This window comes from Oncorhynchus tshawytscha, linkage group LG21 (genome assembly GCF_018296145.1).
Source record: "Oncorhynchus tshawytscha isolate Ot180627B linkage group LG21, Otsh_v2.0, whole genome shotgun sequence".
NCBI lineage: Eukaryota > Metazoa > Chordata > Actinopteri > Salmoniformes > Salmonidae > Oncorhynchus > Oncorhynchus tshawytscha.
The window spans coordinates 5,935,556-5,958,146 of NC_056449.1; the positions used below are offsets into that span (position 1 = coordinate 5,935,556).

The following is a 22,591-nucleotide window of genomic DNA, read 5'->3' on the forward strand; positions in this document are numbered from 1 at the left end:
CTGACTTGAGTAGTTGACCTCTAGGTTGAAGACATTGGTTGATCTTAACTCTGGATTTGGATGTTGTTCAGATAAAGGCAGTAATGCCCTCTCCTGCCGTGAACTGGCTCGCCTATCACTGGGTATAGCAGTTTTCACATGTTTTCACATGGCACAGGACAGCCACTGTCCCTCCCTCAGAACACATCAATATAGTTTTTAATTATGTACTCATCCGACTACCTCTGTTTAGTTATCGATTGCCCCTGTGGCCAGGGCGAATTTTAAATGCCTGATATACTCCCACATTTAGCCACAGGACACACATAGTATTGACTGAGGACTGCGTCTGCTTCATTTTGGGGAAGACAAAGACAATAAAGTTAACTCTCTCAGTGTTGGCTTCCTTGCCTGTCTTGGACTCCAAATTAGTTGTGTGGTGTTACCCCCCTTGCCCCCCTGTCATAAGATCTGGGTGAGACAGGCAAATCTGTTTGAAGGACGGCTTCGTCCCGGGTTTAGCCCCTCCAAAATCAAATTACAGGCCACATGTGTCTCAAGGTCAGAGGACATAGATGTGTGGTGACTTTATTCCCCTGAAAACTGATCCTGAATCAGTTTTACATTATTTGCTTGTTCAGGGAGATGAAGGGTTTGGAATGAGACATTGGCGTTCAGACAGACACTTGTTGTTAGCCCCTTTCTGTTTGAATGGTTTGAATTGTGCGATTACTATTTCAATGCAGCCATAATCTCAGTACTTACTTGGCAAGCAGTACTTGAATGAATTTACAGTATATCACACATTTTCAACCAATGTATAAATGAATGAGCAGGTAGGAACTATTTCTGAACTCTTTTTCATCCGTATTACTAAATAAACAAATTTAAATATTGTGTGGACTTACTGGACAGACTGTCCAGAAGATGAGCTAAATATGTAATTTAACTATTCATTTAATGAGATAACGCTGTAACCTGATTAGGGACAATTGATGCCGTGCTGGTGCCCCCTGTCGACCATTGTGGGGCAGTGTTGTATAGCTCTGCAGAAAGAGGGACATTCTGACATTTCTCTCATCAGACAAGTCTGCAAAAACGGGAGAACGGAGCCCAGGTACAGGGAAAGCGAGATGAGGCGTCGTGTTTGCTTTGGTTGAATCCAAGTATTAATTCTACCAGATGCCGATTGAGAAGGTGAGTGTGACAAAGTACATCGTTTTCTGGTGCAAATGTTTTGGTCAAGACGAGCTGATCGCGGCTTAATCGTTCAACTACTAGCCTCGACTGGCTTGCTATCATCCACTCGCCTTGGCGCAGACTGAAAATGCAGCCACAGTTTTGGCCTGAATTTCCCATGAATTGAAAACGAAGCCCGGGTAATTACAGAGTTGAATCTCACAGCAGTTTTTGGCTATTCAATAGTGGTACCAATGAAGGCCATTTGTATGAATTCTAGTCGAAGTTTTCCGCCTGGAATTGTGTCCGGGTGTTTTAATATCTACATCAAGCAAGTGAAGCCCCGTGATACAACTTCGCACGAGCAAGATATTAACTTATCATTGTAACTTTGTGGCCTGTGAGTATCGTTAGGAGTGATTGTAACTGTTCAGTAAGTCTACTTACCATTCTGAATGAGTGTACAGACAGAATCTGAAAACACTGTCGAAGTGGGAAAACAACCTGCGGTTGTCTTCATATTTTGCAATGTTGCTGATTGGAATTATGCGAGAAAAAGTGTACATATATTTCCTTATTTTTATACCTAAAGATGGAGCACTTTGGACCACATTTTTTTCTGACTGCACCCAACAATTCATTTTTAATTCAATAACGTTTCACGTGACAGTGGAAAGTTGGTTATGTAGGCTATGTCCCGCTAGGACTGACTGATGTGGAGGGAAGGCAGTAGTGATTAGGCTGCTACATCGTTTGTCGAGTAGAGCCTTCCTTCAAAGTAGCCAACTTCAGTATCCACCCTTCATAGTTTTTGAGAAACTGTAGGCTACATAACATCATTATAGTGATGATGTACATGCACATGACTAAGTAGTACAAAGATGTATATCCTACGTTTACACATGTTTTTATACACACGTTTTCCTATTGAGGCAAATTCAGACAGTTTCCACATAGAGAAGTTCCAGTGCATTTTTTTACGTTTGCTGCTGCTATGTGATCAAATCTCAGCAGAACTTCATCCTAATGTGCTGTTATAAAGGATATGTAAGGCTGTTATAAGCATGTTATAAACATGCTGCTGAGTTGACGAGAATGTAATGCTATTCATTGAAAGTTTAGGCTGATGGGAACCACAGTAGCCCCACAACATACCAGTTCTTGTATTTTTCCATGTCAGTGCCCCTCAAAGCCATGCTCAGTAGTGATGGGTCATTCGCGAATGAGTCTGCTCTAAGAGTCGGCTCTAAGAGCCGGCTCTTGTAGCTGAATGTTGGGAGCCGGCTTGCATATCAGGAGATCCAAATCTATTTAGAAAAATATTTAAAAAATTAAGATATGAATAATCAAAAGATTTAAATGGATATAATTAACTAATTCAAAGAACAAAAAAAAAAAGTAATATAGGCCTAAATGCTCAAGCTCACACATTCGTTCAGACTGTCTGCTCAGACTAACAGCCTCACCTGTTGTTCCTGTCAATCAGACATGCAGTGTCAACCAATGAACCAAAGATGCGTGAGGGAGGGCCGAGCCAACTCACTCACAGTCACTCACTTAGCAGCCGAGGAGGGAGGAAGGACAACTGTGAAAACAACAGCTGGAAAATTAGTCAGAAGCACAGTAGCATTTGGATGCATTTTAATAATGTAGACTATGTTAGAGCACAGTGTAGAATTTGCCAAAAAAAATCTCATATAAAGCTGGTTCTACGCACAACCTACACAGGCATATGCGAACTATGCACCCAACTGTGATGCTAGCTGTAGCGGAGCTTCGAGAAACTAGCGGGCCTGCTAGTGATAGTGGTGGAGCCAGCACCTCCACACGCAGAGATGTATCCACTCAGTCAAGTAGGCCACCTCCGCGACCCACAGCAACGCAGGCTTCTATGGACCACTTTATGCCAAAGTCTATGTCTGAAGAAAAACAAGGCCAAATTGATATTGCATTGGCTAAAATGATTGTCACCAATTTCCAGCCTTTTCCGATCGTGGAGGACAGAGGTTTTAGAAATTATAGCAATAGTCTAAATCCAATGTACACAATTCCAAGCAGGAAAACCCTTTTAAAATCACTTATTCCACAACTGTACAAGAGCACACAGGCTTCAGTGTGGGAAAAAAGCTACTGCAGCTTGCCTTACCACTGACTGCTGGTCATCAAGGGCAACCACTTCTTACATGTTGGTTACATGCCACTTCATTGAAGATCTTTCGATGTCTAGCTGTCTTCTGGACTACTTTGAGATCAGGGACTCCTGTGTAAGGGCCTGCAGCGAATCACAGCTAGCCTCCACAGGACATGTGACAGAGTTGATGGACACCCTATGTTCATCAATGGACAGAAAGTTCAACAGAATGGAATATAATCACGTACTATCAGAAACCGCTGCACTTGACCCCAGGTTTAAGAAGTTATCCTTCAGTGATGCCAGAGAGATTGATTAGGCTCTTGAAAGAATAACCTCAGCAGCAGGGAGGGACAGCCCCATCAGTCAGCTGGCTCAGGAACCAGGGCAACAGGAAGAAGAGGGATCAGATGGAGCAGAAGCACCAGCAGTAGTGCCACAAACATCTGCTCTTTGGATGCTGTTTGACGAGAGAGCAACTGGGGATGCAGCACGAAGGAATCCCTCAGTAGATGTCATAATGGATGTCTGATCTTATTTGGAGGAGCCCCTCTTCCAAAGATCTGCAGATCCTCTGAGCTGGTGGAAGAACAAGGCCTCTGTCTACCCACGGCTTACTAAAGTCATGACAGGAAGACTGCATAGTGGCCACATCCGTTCCCATCTGAGAGGGTCTTCTCCGAAACGGGACAAATAATTACTGAGAGAAGAAACCGCATCAGCCCCTCGAAAGTCAGGCAGCTTGCATTTCTGAATGCAAATCTCTCATAAAAGCAAAATATGGTCAGCATTGCTGTGTGCTGCTGGTTATAACATGGCAATAAAAGAAGAGAGAGAAAAGAAGGACCAGTTTAATGTTTTAAGTGAGATGCTGCAGTTTTGCACATTGTTATTTATTTTTCTTTGATATGGTGTGATTTTATATTATTATGTTGTTCAGATTGTATTCGTTTTGAATTGTTACATTTATTTGCACTTTGTTTATATACATTAAAAAAGTTATACTTTTAATGCACATGTGTAATAGCATCCTTCTTTTTTACATTTATTTCAATTTGTGGGATGCTGCAGTTTTGCAAATTGTTATTTATTTTTATTTGATTTGGTGCAATATTCTATTATGCTGTTCAGATTGTATTAGTTTTGAATGGTTAGACTTATATGCACTTTGTTAAATTCAAATTCAAGCATTCTTTTTCATAACAAACCAATGCATTTTTAAATACATTGTGGTTAAGGTAGAGTATGATTTTCATTCAATAATTTAATTAGAATTGTTTTAACACCAATCATAGTCAAACTATCTCAAACGGTTCGACTTGAAAAAAATACAAAACATATATTTTTTTTAAAGAGCCGTTTGGGAGCCAAAAGAGCCGTCACTTTTTGGTGAGCTGAGCCGAACGAGCCGGCTCACTGAAAAGAGACGGAACGCCCATCACTAGTGCTCAGTGTGTGTGAGGGGCCAACCCAGAACCCAGTCTATAGAATAAGAGGGGAACCAGGAAAACTTCCAATACATTAGGTCCACTGACCCTATCCTTCTTCCCCAGCACAAGACTGCTGGCGGCACCCATAGACATGCAGTGGCTGTTCCATAGTACTTCATCCTTTGACTTCTCCCTCTCCATTAGTTTGTCCGCTGTATGCTCTTTGGCCAATTGATTGTAAGGGATCGATTCATTAGATGTTTATATAGGATATTTATTCAGATTATATGTTGAAATTGGATTTCTTGGAAAAGATCAACGGAGTGGCATTCGCTACTGACTGGGAGAGTATCGTAGAAGTAAACACATTTGGACAGTACAACTACAGCACAGCCCAGTATTAGTGATTCACCAGATCATATCAGTAAAACCTAGAGGATAACCTTGAGAGTTGTTTGAATAAAAAAAGGCAGAGGTGGGACCAAGTCACTTATTCGAGTCACTAGTAAGTCTCAAGTCACAAGGTCAGAGTCTCAATTCGAGTCCAAAGTAGAACGGGTCGAGTCAAGTCCAAGTCGTGCATTCTAAGAGCAATTCAAGTCACAAGTTCAAATCAAGTTAAAAAAAAAATCTTTATGTGCAATGTCTTGTTCAGCTACAAATCTTTGTATATTTATTGAGGGTACCAGACAGTCTTTTTCAGTCTTTTTCATCAACACTTTTTGATTATGTAATAATACATTATAACAACAAATTCCAAATGCAAGCTTCATAAGTAAACTATCAATTTCAAGAAATGTTGACATAGCAAAAGACCAGTAGGTCTATGCTAATATTTGTTGCTTGCCCCATTGCTGGTGGGCATGCAAAGTAAACTGTTAATATTCTTGATCACCCCAAAACATTTAAGTGGCATATTTATTGATGGCAATCCTCTCTCTCTCAAGAATTTGACGCTTGCACTGCACCTGATACTACACTGAAACAAATCAAGGTTTTAAATGGTTCTTCCTCAGCTCTTAAATGGATACTTTGAGTGTTCATTTAACTCTTGAATCAACACTAGAACAATTACTCAGAAAAAAATCAACAAGTAAACACTGGCCAATTTTCTGTGTGCTATGAAAGGGACACATCTGCAGGGATACTTCGTAATGCTGGCAATGATGCCCTTTATCTACTACCCCAGAGTCAGATGAACTCATGGATACCATTTCTATGCCTCTGTGTCCAGTATGAATAGCATGAGCGCTAACACTAGTTAGCGATTGCACTAGTGCTCGTTAGCAACTTCCTGCAAACTGCATGCAGAGACATACAAATGAGTTCATCTGACTCTGGGGTAGTAGATAAAGGGCATCATTGCCAACATTACGAAGGTTCTTAGGAGATCTCTTACCCGATAAACAACCTTTGAGTTAAGTGTGGGGTTCTTGACATCTACGGTTCTTCAGAATTCTAAAAGACTCTTGAAATGTATGGAAGCCTGCAGATGTGTCCCTTTCATAGCACACAGCAAATTGGCCAGTGTTAACTTGTTGATTTTTTTTGTGTGTAATACTTCTAGTGTTGATTCAAGAGTTAAATGAACACTCAGTGGTTTAACAGGACCCCAGTGTTGTGTTAATATCAAGAGTTGAAACAAAACCACGCCCATCGTTATCATATTTCCCAGCATGCTCTATTGCAGGTCTAGAATTGTTTGTTTCAATATCTGTGTTTTTCCATGTACGTACATTGATTGATTAATTCATCTTATGCTACTCAAATATAAATAACATAACCTTTTCTAAACTATTCCAATCTGCTACTTGGACTTATTGCACATGCTACTGAAATGGTTGTTCCAGTTTAAATTGTTTAGGAAGTCTCATATCTTAGTCTTCCTAACCCTGGCAGTCATTCTGAATGCACGTTGCGGATTAATAAAAGTTGGATATCCCCACTCTGGCTGGATTCCAATAGGAATTACACATCACTTTGCAAGCCAGCACATACTGTATGTGACTTGCAAGCCTGATGTGGCCTGTAAACTATTGAGTTTCAGGCAATTGTATTAGTAGCAATGTTAATCGAAACTATTTTAAGAAATGCAACAGTTGAACAATTGATGAAAATACTCAACTTTTAGAATTTTTATATTTCATCAGAAATTGAATAGCACATAAAACATTTCACTGGCACAGACATGGAGTTCAGGGATTCAATCTATTGTCAAATGTAAAAAAAAAAATAATCTTAGAATGCACACACATATACATGTTCTTATTGTATCAGGTTTCTAAAATAATATTTTGTGTTAAAATAAAGAAAATGATGTGCCTAATTTGCATAAACACACTGGTTGTATTCTCATATATTAATACATTTACATAAAGGGGTGGGACAAGGCTGCAACCACTGCAAAATCATGCTCTGTCTACCCTACCTGCACTCACCTGCACCGTCTCGACTGCCTCATTAATTAAGCATTTCGCTACACCCACAATATACATCTGCTAAATATGGGTATGTGACCAATACATGTTATTTGAATTACTGTTGTCACATTCTCTTGCATAATTCAATGTGTATCAAAAGCAGGATAACCTTGGATTAAAAATCAACATGCTGGCTCGAGATTACACCTAATATAAACATACTTTACATTGTTTGTGAGATCAGACATAATATCACTATAATCCGAGTGTTCATCTAAACGCGCATGTAAACATTTCAACTCTATTAAATTATAACTTTTTCTAACTTTTTTAAATTCCACAAAATGAACACCCATCAAAAATAAAGTTCCCTTTCTTCTCTTTCTTGTGATGCAAGTGTTGATAAGGTGCGTTAAATCCCACACGAAGCTTTAGCTTTCTTATAGGTTCAACGGAAAGACAATGTATTTTGAACACATTTCAACTGTTACCGGGGTGTGTTTGACTGGTCATTACAAACATTTCCACAGTCGTAACGTTGACGGGGGAAAAACGACAGGCACAAGCAAGAGTAGGAAAGAGTCGCAGGAGTAAAATGAAAGCAATCAATCCAGAGAGATTTATAAGTGACAAGTGGATTTTGCACCTTTCAAACACAGGAAATAGACAGCTGAAAAAGACAGTCCTTGGGTGGGCGGGGCATGCACTCTGCTGGTAATTAGGGTAAAACTAGAAGGCTTTATAAAATATATGTATCGTCTTAAAGAATTTAATTTGAACGACAATCAATTCACTTAGGATCTCACTTGGTGAAGGCCACAAGACTGAAAATGTATGAATGCAACAACATGTCTCTGTCCCTAGCAAACACAGTCACGGGTGGTACTGGTAACTTTAAAATTCACGGAAAAGGCACCCTGGGATATATGCAAACAAGGGGGCTTTGACACCAAATTGGATTAAAGTGTTTTTCTGAACTCTGGTGCGTTTACCCCCTTAGTTCAGTCCGTTTTGTCACGATCGTCGTAATGAGTGGACCAAGGTGCAGCGTGAGTATAGTTCCACATATTTTTAATCTCCATGAAACAAACAAAACAATAATGAAACAACGAAACGTGAAGTCATGACGTGCACACAGGCAACTAAACACAAACAACATCCCACCACGCAAGGACCAAGCAGCGTGCCATGGAGGAGAATGTGTTTTGGACATGGGAGGAAATCATGGGAGGACACGAGACCCTTCCTTGGCAGGAGTCGCCAAGGAGCATGGAGGGACAGCGACAACGCCGGGGACCAAGAAACCCCAAGATTTGTTTGGGGGGAGGGCACGAGGGGTGGCCGGTCGAGCTGAGGAGAGTGCCAGAGCCCACCTGGGTGTCGATGGAACAATGTGAGGAAGGATACCGGAGAGAGGGGTTAGCAAGGAGTAGGCTGCAGCGCAGACGGGCTGAAGAGCGGGTCATCAGTCTGGTGCCATCTGTGCCGGCTCCGCACACAAGATCTCCAGTGCGCCTCCCCAGTCCGGTACGTCCTGTGCCAGCTCCCCGCACTCACCCTGAAGTGTGTGTCACCAGTCCGGTACCACCTGTGCCGGCTCCACGCACTAGGCCTCCGGCCGCGTTTCACAGTCCAGAGCCTCCGGCGACGGTTCACAGTCCAGAGCCTCCGGCGACGGTTCACAGTCCAGAGCCTCTGGCGACGGTTCATAGTCCAGAGCTTCCAGCGACGGTTCACAGTCCAGAGCTTCTGGCCACGGTTCACAGTCCAGAGCTTCTGGCCACGGTTCACAGTCCAGAGCTTCCGGCGACGTTTCGCAGTCCGGAACCTCCAACTACGGTCAACAGTCTGGAACCTCCAGGGACGGTCAACGGTCCGGGAACCTCCAGAGACGGTCAACGGTCCGGAACCTCATGCAGCATCATAATTTGATGTCTCTGAAATATTCTCTTGAGTAGCAGCTCATTTCTGAATGCATCGGATGCAGATTAGAGGGCTATACCAGGAATAATAGGCTACTGAATATACCCTAATCACATTGCATTTAGAGCGGCTATTGCATTGTTTCATCGCGCATGTTGTTTGTTTGAAGGTCAAAGCGAAAGTAATATGAAGATTGGGACACACGCGAGCTTCATGATAATCATAGATTGCTTTAACGTAAGAGTGTAGCTGTAGGCCTACAGCAAATCAGAAATCTGTTCGCGAGCTCAATTGTTTTCAAACTTTTTGACCTGTGACCCCTAAAAAGGAGTGATTCAAAGCTTGCGACCCTCGCGCACTCGCACAGGGCTAACGCCCGCACGATGGCTGTGCCAATGTAGCCTGTCATTACAGCCATAAAGCATGATGCATTTTCAAAATGCAAGATACAGATTTTGCGCTGAAAGTCATTCATGTTAGCAGTCAAAATCAACTATGGATATCATGTCACATTGTACACAAGTATTGAAGGTATTGTGATGTCACCGCTTTCTTTAGTGGCTTAGCCAGTACCACCACTGAGGTATATCATTTTCACCCACCCAAACTAGGCCTATGTGAAATAGGAAAATTATCAATGAAATCACCAGGTAGCCTATTATTCTGGAAAAGATGTGTCCATAGTAGATTGCTAAACTGTATTTAAAAGGATAATATTAATGGAGGTAGGCTTCTCTGTTTTTGGCAGGCAAACCCGGAGAAAATTAAACAAGCGCTTTTTGGTCACAATTAAGTCTGGTTATGTGCGCCCGCTTTTGCATGCCAATTAGAGCGTTGGGCCATTAACCGAAAGGTTGCTGGATCGAATCCCCGAGCTGGGGAAAAATCTGGTAAAGGTAAAAATCTGTTGTTCTGCCCCTGAGCAAGGCAGTTAACCCACTGTTCCCTGTGTGCCAAAGGCGTGGATGTTGATTATGGCAGCCCCCCGCACCTCTCTGATTCCTAGAGGTTGGGTTAAATGCAGAAGACACATTTCAGTTGAATGCATTCAGTTGTACAACTGACTAGGTATCCCCCTTTCCCAATGCTGATCATTGCTCAACAGTCAAGCGGTACAATTCTTTGGTTCTGAAGCACAGATTAGATGTTGTTGAAACAAGAATTTGGTGCTGTGCTGTTGGCCGATGTTAGTAACCAGATCAAATAAGCAAAGGTATAAATATACAAATGTATTAAATTGAGATTTTGTGTCACTAACCCACACAGAAAATGACAGATGAAAATAAAACCTAATATAACTCAAACGGAAAGCATTTACATTTTTGCGCAGTCCAGGCAGTGCTGAGAGGGATAGTTTGGCCTGCTATTTGTTCTGGTTCTGGTTGGATGTCTATTTTGGAATTTTGTTTGTAGAAACGTCTTGAAATGATAAATATGTAAAGGGATAGTATTCAACTCCTTTGTTATGGCAAGCCTAAATAAGTTCAGGAGTAAAAATGTGCTCAACAAATCGATTTAATTCAGTGTTCAATAATAGTGGTTAATATGTTTTTTTAATAACTAACCCACACATACAATTATCTGTAAGGTCCCTCAATTGAGTAGTGACTTTCAAGCACAGATTCAAGCACAAACACCAAGGAGGTTAGATGTGTAAAAACAACAAAAAACAGATGCTGAATATCCCTTTTGAGCATGGTGAAGTCATTAATTAGGCTTTGGAAGGTGTATCAATACACCCAGTCAAAGATACAGGCATCCTTTCTAACTCAGTTGCCGGAGAGGAAGGAAACTGCTCATGGATTTCACCTTGAAGTCAATGGTGATTTTAAAACAGTTTTGATTTTTTAATGGTTGTGATATGAGAACTGAGGATAGATCAACAACATTGTAGTTACTCCACAATACTCACCTAAATGACAGAGTCAAAAGAAGGAAGCCTGTATAGAATAAAGCATATTCCAAAACATGAATCCTGTTTGCAACAAGGCACTTAAGTAATACTGTGAAAAATGTGGCAAAGAAATGTACTTTCTGTTCTGAATAAAAAGTATTATATTTGGGGCAAACACAACACATTAATGAGTACCACTCTTCATATTTTCAAGTATGGTGGTGGCTGTATCATGTTATGGGTATGCTTGTCATCGGCAAGGACATGGGAGTTTTTTAGGATAAAAATAAATGGCAAAATCCTTGAGGAAAACCTGGTTGAGTCTGCTCTCCAACACACTGGGAGAAGAATTCACCTTTTAGCAGGACAATAACCTAAAACACAAGGCCACATCTACGCTGGAGTTGCTTACCAAGACGACATTGAATGTTCCTGAGTGGCCTAGTTACAGTTTTGACTTAAATCAGCTTGAATATCTATGGCAAGACAGATTGTTGGCAGTCACGGGGGGTGTCTGTGTGCGTGTGTATGTGTGTGTGTGTGACTGTGTGTGTATGGCTGCCTATGTTTGTGTCTGAACGCTCCAGTATGCAGTATGCGGTGGTGGCGGTGGATCAGATTACTGAACGATTAGCCACGGCCTCCTCTCATTCCCTCAGCAGCCCAGGCCCAGGGAAATGATTTTCCACTGTCATAATTCCCCTGCTGAATTATCCTGTACAGTGACTCATACACACATCATATAGGCCTAGTTAGTAGTTACTGTGGGGATGACACTCACTCAGGAGAATGGAAGATAGATGAGATAAGGTAAGCCCATGGTCATGACTCATGCTCGGAAGGATGCAATTGACTATATTGTCAGAATTCCTGAGCACAGTACATGAATAATGTATTCTTAATCAAGGGTTAAAGTAGTAGCTTCATTCCCAGGACGGCTGGTGTGTTAGGAACTAGTGACAATGTTAGGCCTAGGTTTAGTGGCAAAACATTTGATTTGTGGTCAGAAGGTTCCGTACTTCGCTTTCTCATATAGCTAGGAGACAAGCACCCTGATGAGGTGTTGATGACCCAGTATGATGTCCTCTCAGGCTGGGGCTGATTTGGGGTGTGGGAGACTGGGAGTGGAAGTGAATGTGGCTGGAGTGAAGTGATGTGAAGTTCCAGAAACAGAATAGCTTTGAAACCGAACCCAGCCGTTGTGCCCACATCTCGTCATCACTCCGCCGCCAGGAACACATGTCACAGGCCATCCACGGAGCCTCTGGAGGAATTTACGCTCGTTGGAAAGTTAGGAGGGGGGGGGCTCAGGCGGGCTGGGGAGAGATAGAGATAGGGGAGAGGCGGAGGTGAGTTTCCAAGGTGTTGCTCCTCTGGGCTGGGATCGGATACATTCTATGAGACTCCATTAGCCGGCGATAATGGAGGTATGGGGTGTAGCGTTACACCACATCGCACATGATTGGATGGTGAGGGCTGGGAAAGTGAGAGAAGAGCAATTTCATCCTTGTAGTTCTATGTAGCTCCAGTTTCCTGTAAGGGACAAGGAGACCTTCCAAATAGACAGTAGGCTCACCTATATGTTGCGTTCCCCTGTTTCTGATTCACCTTGCTTTACAGTTTATACAAAAAATCTTTCCACTGTCATAAAGTAGGCAGATTTAAATAGTTTGAGAAGTTTAAGATACATTTTATGTGAAGTGTAACCGAATAACATTCCGATTCATTATACCGGTGTCAATATCGCTAAGATTACATGCTCATGTTTGTGTCTGTTTTGCTTGTATAGGCTACATGACCTCTCTGTATCTAAGGCTGGGGTTAGCTAAGGTCCTATATGTTTCTTCCGTGACAAACAGGCTGTGTAAAAGCACTTTTGAAATGAAGAAGCGCTGAATAATAGATAGATAAAGAACTTAAAGCCATGTAGACTGGCCTATATTATCGGTGTTCAAACCCCCAGCGGCCTGCTGTTTCTTCCCTAGGTCCCCCCCTCCCTCCCTCTCTCTCTCTCTCTGCTATGAAAGTTTATTATATGCTAGATGTAAAATGTTGGCTGTTTTATTTAGTGGTTTAAAAACAAGCTGGCAGGATGTTAATGGGATTCACCTTAGTGTTTGGCGCTTGCCCTGGGGGGCATGGTTACATTCACACAGCATGGGAGCAGCACTCCAGAGCTAGCAGCGCTACAATAGCTGTTAGTGAATGTATTTCAGAGTACGAGAGAGTCTGGTAATGGGAATGAGCCACTTCACCGCTGGATGCTAGGATCGTGTCCTCAAGTGCTATTGGTTACCAGTTCGGATGAGTTATGGTGTGTGGATACATTTTGCCATTAATTGTGTATGCGTGTGTGTTGTTTACCTTGTCGGTGTGTGTGTCTGTAGGTACGGGGATTTGAGCCTCAGGGTTTGAGATATAGGCTAATGGTTAGTGTGGGTATGTAGGGGGACAGGTGGAGGGTAGATGGTACTCCTCGGCTCTCTTTTGTTTACCCAGTTGGCCCCTGCACATTGATACTTCACACACACCCAGATAGGCCTCACACTCTAAGCTGTAGAACTGTCCACGTGCAAACCACCATGGCCTTAAAACACCTTCCTGTCTGAATGTTCCTCTCTCTCTTTTCTGTCTCTTTCCCTTCCTCGTTCTCTGCTCTGTGAGTGTATAGGTTAAACAGTTTCAGAGTGACTGCTTCATAAGGAAGTGCATCAGCGATGTTGTCCCCATAGTGAAAGTGTGCTGCTTTCCCAACCAAAAACCCTGGATTAACAGAGTTACGTGCCAAGCTAAAGGACAGGATCAACACACAAGGCTATAGTAGCTAACCCTGAGGCTATATGAACATGTAAAAGGTACTGGGTGATCCTGCCTTCCGAAGCTGACATTTAAAAAAATAAAAATAATGTATTTCACCTTTATTTAACCAGGTAGGCCAGTTGAGAACAAGTTCTCATTTACAACTGCAACCTGGCCAAGATAAAGCAAAGCAGTGCGACAAAAACAACAACACAGAGTTACACATGGGATAGACAAACGTACAGTCAATATCACAATAGAAAAATCTGTATAACCCATCATTATTTAGCTAAATATGAGGCTAACACTGCATTGAATGTATTACCTGAAAGAGGTAGGCTAGGACATATATAGGGCTATATATCAATCAAATCAAATCCTATTTTATTTGTCACATACACATGATTAGCAGATGCTATTTCGGGTGTAGCAAAATGCTTGTGTTTCTAGCTCCAACAGTGCAGTAATATCTAACAATTTCACAACAATACACACATCTAAGGAATGGAATTAAGAATATATAAATATTTGAGCGAGCAGTGTCAGAGCGTTATAGATTAAGATACAGTAGTAGTATAGGACATAATACAGAATATACATATGAGATAAGTAATGCAAAATATGTAAACATTATTAAAGTGACAGGATGATCTATTTTGGATGCAATTTGAATGGAGTTCATGGAGAGAGCGAGTCTGTGAGAGTGCTTGCGCGTGCACTGATTTAAAGCATTGATATTCGACTGATGGGCTGTTTTAAATCTACAGCAGCAATTAAAACAAGTATAATCTTTACAATTAAAGAACAAGGTGACCCCCGAAAGCCAGATGGAAATGATTAAATTAGATGCGCATTCGGTCTTTATATTATTGTAGCATAGGCTATGTCGGCCTACCTGTCAAAAGAAAAAGTTACCATGATGAGAGGATAGGTCTACATCCATTGTGAACTGCACTCCGTACTGAGATGGGCTGTCTGTCCTTACCCTGAGTGTTGATTCATCATGCGGAGACCGTAGAGAAGCAAGATTTAGACATTGCACATAATTTAACAGTTCCATTTCACAACATGCTGTTCATATAAATAATTTACCGGTGTCTCGCAGTTATTTATCCCTGGAAAAGGAAGTGGTTTTAGGCGGTAAATCCCGGTAAATTTCGGTAACTGAGTTTCTGCCATTCGACCCTAGTGCTTAGCCCACTCCTGTTCCCCCTTTTTCCCATGACTCCATCATCAACTTTGCTGGTGACAAAATGGTGGTTGGCCTGATCACTGACAGTGATGAAGCAGCCTACTTTTGTAAAAGTGTGTGCTGTCTCTTTATCGAGTAATTACATCATTCACAAGGCAGGCAGTTCGCTGAGGCAGTAGATCATCTTTTGGAGGGATGTGAGAAAGAGACCAAGTAAGTGAATTAATAAAGTTTCTGATGGCAATCAGCATTGAAATGTTTTGCTATGGTTTTCATATTATTACAAACAAAGTACTACGGTAGTGAATTGATGTTAGCTTTAGCAGTCAGCAAGGAAAGTTAGCCTACAAAGCTGGAAGCTACCGGTATATCTTCCTCCATTGTAAAGTGAACAGTAATTAACAGTTCGAACATTTCTACATTCCTGCCGGGGCGGCAGGGTACGCTAGTGGTTAGAGCATTGGACTAGTAACCAGAAGGTTGCAAGTTCAAACTCCCGAGCTGACAAGGTACAAATCTGTCATTCTGCCCCTGAACAGGCAGTTAACCCACTGTTCCTAGGCTGTTATTGAAAATAAGAATTTGTTCTTAACTGACTTGCCTAGTTAAATAAAGGTCAAATTAAATTATTCAAGTGTGTTAACTTCTGTCAAGCATGAGCGGGGAGCTAATATGTGACTCATTTCAGGAAACTAGACGTGTTGCACGGCACTACTTCACAGGAGCGCCATTGATCAATGCAATTTTTGGCAGAAATACCTTCTGGAACATGTGGACTTTCTTGTGCTTTAATAACACAATTGTATGACATCTGTAAATACGAATAAAATTGTTAAATTACGTGCCTAGTTGGTTTAGCCACAAACAAATACAGAAACCTTCCCGCTAGCGATAATTGGCTGAGATAATGAGTGGGCTGGACATGCGAGAGGTGAGTTCGGATTGGTCTGCCATGTAGCATGCTTCTGTCTATAATATGAGCTGGTCAGCATGTGTGGGTAATCCTTCCTAATGTGGCTTTAAAAAAAAAAGATATCACGTACTAGAACTGTATCATTTTGCTTTCCACTTTCTGTAGGACTGAGTTTTGAAGTCAGTGGATTACATCTTCAAACTAAGGGCAACCATGGCATCTGTGACAGAGAGAGAAGCGTACATCCATTTATATGGGTAAGAGAGTCTAGCTAGCTACATTTTCAGATATTACACGTTTCAAATTTAGTCAGAAAGTTGTTTTCATTTCAAGTTAAAGTGTACTGTTAGCTAGCTAGCTAACATTAGCTGGCTAGCTAGCTAATGTTACATGTATGATCTGTGTAGTAATATTATTTTTTATCTCAGAGCCATTTGCTTTGCTAGTTATAGTCTAATGTTAGCTAGCTAACATTGAACCTGGTTGGTTAGCTAATTGCAGATTCATGCAGGGTTGTAACATTATGAGTTGGGATTATGGTTCATTGTTTAGCTAGCTAGCTACATGTCTTATCAAAATACTCCACTATGCAAGTAACTATGTCAATAGAATGTTTATGATGTCACTGCGACAACTGTCGATAGACGTAGCTGGTAAATTCGCTCTGGCTATCTACTCTGATTTCAGAGCACTCTCGTCTGATTGTGCTAGAGTGCAGAATAACTGACACATTTACGAACACTCAACACCCTTTGAATATGGCCGGTGTCGGTAAACGATGGCAAAAGGGCGTCATTAAATTGTTTCCAGCAGCACAGTTGCAGTCACCAATGCTCTGGATAACATAAAAACAGTCTAACCAGCTCTGCTAGGGTGAGTAAAATGGTCAGATTGAGCTGTTCTCTCATTTGTGTCTGGAAGTAGCTAGCAAGCTAGCCAATGTTAGCCAGTTAGCTTGGGTGCTTGACTGCTGTTAGGTCAGAATGCTAACCCTACTTTTCGGAGAGCGAAATGCTCTGAATTTAGAAATGGACAATCTGACAATGCTCTGAGTTTACGAACGCCCAGAAAACACTCTGGCATTCCAGATTAAATTTACGAACACACCCGTAGTATAAGCCAGCCTTTAGTCTTGAAATCTTTGGTTGTTTAGTACATAGCCTCACATGTGGATCTTTAAAGAGATGGATGGGGCTAAAGCTAAAGAGGGTGTGAACGACACTGAATGGTTGTAGACAAAGAAGAGCTCTCCAGTAGGAGAACATTCAAGGGCCATTTTCTCAAAATGGAGGTTATAAGTTTATCAACTTTCAGCAGAATTTCTTTCCCATTGTTCCTTAACTGTAGTGTATGATATACTATTTTCCAGCTCTACTTTTATCCAATGTAAAAAACACCATTTCAAATTTAGCTAAATAAGACCAAATCGAGCCGGTCGGTCACATATGTTGCTGCCCAGACTCCCAGTGCAGGCTAGCAGTCAGTAAGTGAACCAGGCACAGTGCACGCTATAATAAGGGGTTGGCTGTGCTGATAGACAGGCTTAATCCGTGAGACACATTTGACAGAAGTACTGGAAGTAACACAAATTTTAGTACCCACCATTTCTATGTTCTAATATTGAAAAAGTAACAACATTTCAGTTTACCGTGCAACACTAGCAAACGGCACATACAAGGCTGCAATAATTGATTGATTATAGAGATTAATATTACCATTCGAAGCTGCTATATTGTTTATAACTATTTTTATTACCATAAGTATTCTGCTACCAGCTAGAGCTGGGCGATATGGACAAAAATCCATGTCGCGATAAATTACCTGATTTGATGGAATAACGATAAATAGAACGATATGTTTATAACATTAATGTGCACCACTTTTTTTATTACCCTTTATTACTTTGATGGTTGTAGACATCAATTGTCCCATTAACAATCACACATATTAGCAAGCTTATTTAATTTAAAACACATTTCTCTAGTACAGGCTAGAGGTCGACCGATTAATCGGAATGGACGATTAATTTGGGCCGATTTCAAGTTTTCATAACAATCGGAAATCTGTATTTTTGGACACCGATTTGGCCATTTTTTTCCCTACACCTTTATTTAACTAGGCAGGTCAGTTAAGAACACGTTCTTATTTTCAATGACGACCTAAGAACGGTGGGTTAAACTGCCTTGTTCAGAGGCAGAACGACAGATTTTTAGCTTGTCAACTCGGGGATTCAATCTTGCAACCTTACTGTTAACTAGTCCAACGCTCTAACCACCTTCCTCTCATTGCACTCCACGAGGAGCCTGCCTGTTACGCAAATGCAGTTAGAAGCCAAGGTAAGTTGCTAGCTAGCATTAAACTTACCTTTATAAAAAACAAACAATCAATCAATCATAATCACTAGTTAACTACACATGGTTGATGATATTACTAGTTTATCTAGCGTGTCCTGCATTGCATATAATCGATGCAGTGCGCATTCGCAAAAAAGTGCTGTCGTTGCTCCAACATGCACCTAAGCATAAACATCAATGCCTTTCTTAAAATCAATACACAAGTATATATTTTTAAACCTGCATATTTAGTTAATTTTGCCTGCAAACATGAATTTCTTTTAACTGGGTAAATTGTGTCACTTCTCTTGCAACAGAGTCAGGGTATATGCAGCAGTTTGGGCCGCCTGGCTCGTTGCGAACTGTGTGAAGATTATTTCTTCCTAACAAAGACAGCCAACTTCGCCGAATGGGGGATGTTTTAACAAAAGCGCATTTGCGAAAAAGCACAATCGTTGCACGACTGTACCTAACCATAAACATCAATGCCTTTCCTAAAATCAATACACAGAAGTATATATTTAGGGTATTGCAAACTAATTTGCCAGGGTTTTACGTAATTATGACATAACATTGAAGGTTGTACAATGTAACAGCAATTTTTAGACTTAGGGATGCCATCAATTAGATAAAATACGGAACGGTTCCGTATTTCAGTATTTCACTGAAATAATAAAAGTTTTGTTTTCGAAATAATAGTCTCCGGATTCGACCATATTAATGAATGACCAAAGGCTCATATTTTTGTGTGTTATTATGTTATAATTAAGTCTAAGATTTTATATTTGATAGAGCAGTCTGACTGAACGATGGTAGGCAGCAGCAGGCTCGTAAGCATTCATTCAAACAGCACTGAAGTGCATTTTGCCAGCAGCTCTTCGCAATGCTTCAAGCATTGAGCTGTTTATGACTTCAAGCCTATCAACTCCCGAGATTAGGCTGGTGTAACCGATGTGAAATGGCTAGCTAGTTAGCGGGGTGTTCTCTAATAGCGTTTCAAAAGTCACTCACTCTGAGACTTGGAGTAGTTGTTCCCCTTGCTCTGCAAGGGCCACGGATTTTGTGGAGCGATGGGTAACGATGCTTCGAGGGTGGCTGTTGTCGATGTGTTCCTGGTTCGAGCCTAGGTTTGGGCGAGGAGAGGGACGGAAGCTATACTGTTACACTGGCAATACTAAAGTGCCTGTAAGAACATCCAATAGTCAAAGGTATATGAAATAGAAACGGTATTGAGAGAAATAGTCCTATAAATACTATATTAACTACAACCTAAAACCTCTTACCTTGGATTATTGAAGTCTCATGGTAAAAGGAACCACCAGCTTTCATATGTTCTCATGTTCTGAGCAAGGAACTTAAATGTTAGCTTTTTTACATGGCACACGTTACTTTTACTTTCTTCTCCAACACTTTGTTTTTGCATTATTTAAACCAAATTGAACATGTTTCATTATTTATTTGAGGCTAAATTGATTTTTATTGATGTATTATATTAAGTTAAAATAAGTGTTTATTCAGTATTGTTGTAATTGTCATTGTTACAAATACATTTTATAATGTATAAAAAAATCGGTATCGGCGTTGAAAAATCATAATCGGTCGACCTCTAGTACAGGCTACTTATCGTGATGAACGATATCAGCAAAATGCCTGCGCTAAGTGATCAGTGTGGTCGGTGTTGATCATTTATCGTCCCAGCTCCACTACCAGCCACTTTAATCACTGTTTCCATGTACATTCCTTCTTCAATCACTCCAGTACCCCTGCACATTGTAATAACGGTATTGTCACTGCACTGACCTGCATACTGTATAAGATCGGTATATAACTGCAATCTCGTTTCTTTTCTTTTTTTGTCTCTGGGATTTCACGTTTTATTTGTTATCTTTATTACTACCTTTATTGTGCATTGTTGGGAAAGAGCTTGCCAGTTAAGCATCTGACTGTACTGTTTTACACCTGCTGTATCCTGTGCATGTGACAATAAAACTTGAAATGTGCTACTCTCTTAGCTGTGACTCTGTTCTGTGTTTACAACCAGGCCAGGTGACTGAGGAATGACTGGCCACACAGGGTCAATGGGAGCCTGTCAGCCAGTGTGTTAGCCAGCCAGAGCAACATGATAACCTAGTTACAACCTAACCACAACACTAAACCATCTGCAGCATCTGTTGCTCCCCAAAAGCTCCTCTTCTTCCCCCTCCCTGTATGAGAGCAGAGCAGCAGACCACCTTTTCAGACCCCAGCCATTAGCAGGGCATCTGGTGTCCAAGCGGCTCCATCTGCAGAGGCATGTGGCCCCACTGTCAACAACACAGGGCTATGTGTTTATGCTAACGGCCCACATCTAAACAGGTCAGCCTCGTAGTCTGTGGAGAGATACTGTGCACAGATAGATAGAGTGTGTGTGTGTTGGGTTGGCTAGGGTCATTTCCATTCCATTTCCAAGTCAAGAGTTGTGTATCGGCCACTGGAAGATTTACCAGAGCCAATTTCCCTCAGCAAATAGCAGAATTGGAGTGAATGAAATGTCTTTGACCCCCATCTCCTCTGCCAGCATGGACTCTGCCACTCCACTGATCCGCGCCAGTGCAGCATCTGTTCGCCTGCTGTCCATTTGTGTCTGCCCATCCTGAGTGACACGGGATGGGTCTGTGGGACAGGTGTTGGCATGCCCAGGGGTCAGTACCCAAACACAGCTGTGGCACCTCTACACGCCACAGATCCCACGGGCTGCAAACGATATCACAAGGGTTGTGTTTGTGGGTTCAGGGGGGGAGGGGGGGTGTTTATTCACCGGGTCTTGATTAGAACGGGATATCTTGTTTGAAACAACATCAGGTGCAACCAGGGCTCTCAATTCACATTTTTCATTGGTAGCACTGGAACCACGTGAAATTTAGGAGCACCAAAACATATGATTTTTTAAAATTGATTGATTTACAGCCTATATTGGTCCTATATGAATGAAATGTTGTGCCCTAGAAACGAATATGTAACACAGTAAAGACATAGTGTATTATAAATCTAAAAGGTTGATACCTGTCATTGAAATTAGTCATTTTTGGAATATTAGGTTTCTACATGGTGTAAAAGCATTATTTTCCTATTGAGAAGCATTACATCAATTATTCTGTCTCTTTAACAATGTCTTGTGATGACAACATACAAGAGATCTGTCATTCATTCATTCATTGCTATGATCATTGATCTCTTGCTATGATCACTGATCTCTTGCTATGATCATTGATCCCTTTTCCCTTTCTTTCTGTGCCCACAAATGTTTGGATATACTGGTGACGTTATCAGGTTGTTAGCTAGCTAGGCAATGAGGTAACACGACTGAACAAAGTGTAAACAAATGGTTAACAACGGGCAAGTAGTTTTGGAACAGCCTACAACGTAGTTTATGAATGGAAAATGCAGACCCGCTATAGGAAGCTGAAATGTTGCACCAGTAATATGGGTCAGGTCTTTTGACCTGGTCGGACTAAAAGCCATCTGTTTTCGCTGTAGTAATGCTGCAGTTATGACTCTTATCTAATCACTTTTTTAATCTAGGGCACTCGGAAACAATTGTACAGCGCAAAACCTTATCATTGCAACAATTATTATCTGGGAGATATTTAAATTTTTTATCTGGTCGCAAGGCAAAATGCTTTGTGGCATATGCAACCAAATTGGTCGCATTTTAGAGCCCTGGGCGCAATACGGCTGACTAGACTCAATGGGTTTTTGGGTCGCAGCTGTGTTCAATTCGGCCTACACCATTTAGATTCCGGGTCAATTTGGCCCATACAGACCCAAGTACATCAGATCATAAATCTATGATTTTAACCTTCCAAAATGTGCTCTTTCATGTGCTTTTTTCCACAGAGTTGATAGACCCAACTGTTCAAAATTTAGAGCCAAATATTTGATTGGGAATTTTTGGGATTTTTTTCATATCACTGTCCCTTGGCCTCTGAACTAGAGTTTGACATGGGAACATTCCGGCAGGAATCCTGCGATCCGGCAGGAATGGGAGTCAAGTTCTAGAGTCATGTTCGGGACAGGACAGGCTCGACAGTCTACAGGAACAAAGGAGTTTTGGTGGTGGGGGTAGAAATATATAATGTGTTTTAAACAAAAGAAAAGCAACATGCAACAATTTCAACAATTTTACTGAGTTATAGTTTATATAAGGAAATCGGTCAATTTAAATAAATAAATTAGGCCCTAATCAATGGATTTTACATGACTAGGCAGGGGTGCAACCATGTTGGGTGGGCCACTGACTGGGGAGCCAGGCCAAGCCAATCAGAATGAGTGTTTCCCCACAAAAGGGCTTTATTATAGACATCAGTTGTCTGGGTGGCTGGTCTCAGACAATCCCACAGGTGAAGAAGCCGGATGTGG

At 41.4% G+C, this 22,591-nt stretch overlaps 1 protein-coding gene across 1 annotated transcript in view; it reads left to right on the forward strand.

Moving 5' to 3' along the window:
- Positions 1 to 985: 985 nt before the first annotated feature.
- The window catches only part of LOC112220765 (bifunctional heparan sulfate N-deacetylase/N-sulfotransferase 1), an 83,071-nt gene continuing 61,465 nt past the window's right edge, over positions 986 to 22,591 (forward strand). The window contains exon 1 of the mRNA XM_024382642.2: positions 986 to 1,176. The gene's annotated coding sequence lies outside the window, so the exon portion shown is untranslated. The remainder of the gene's footprint in view (positions 1,177 to 22,591) is intronic.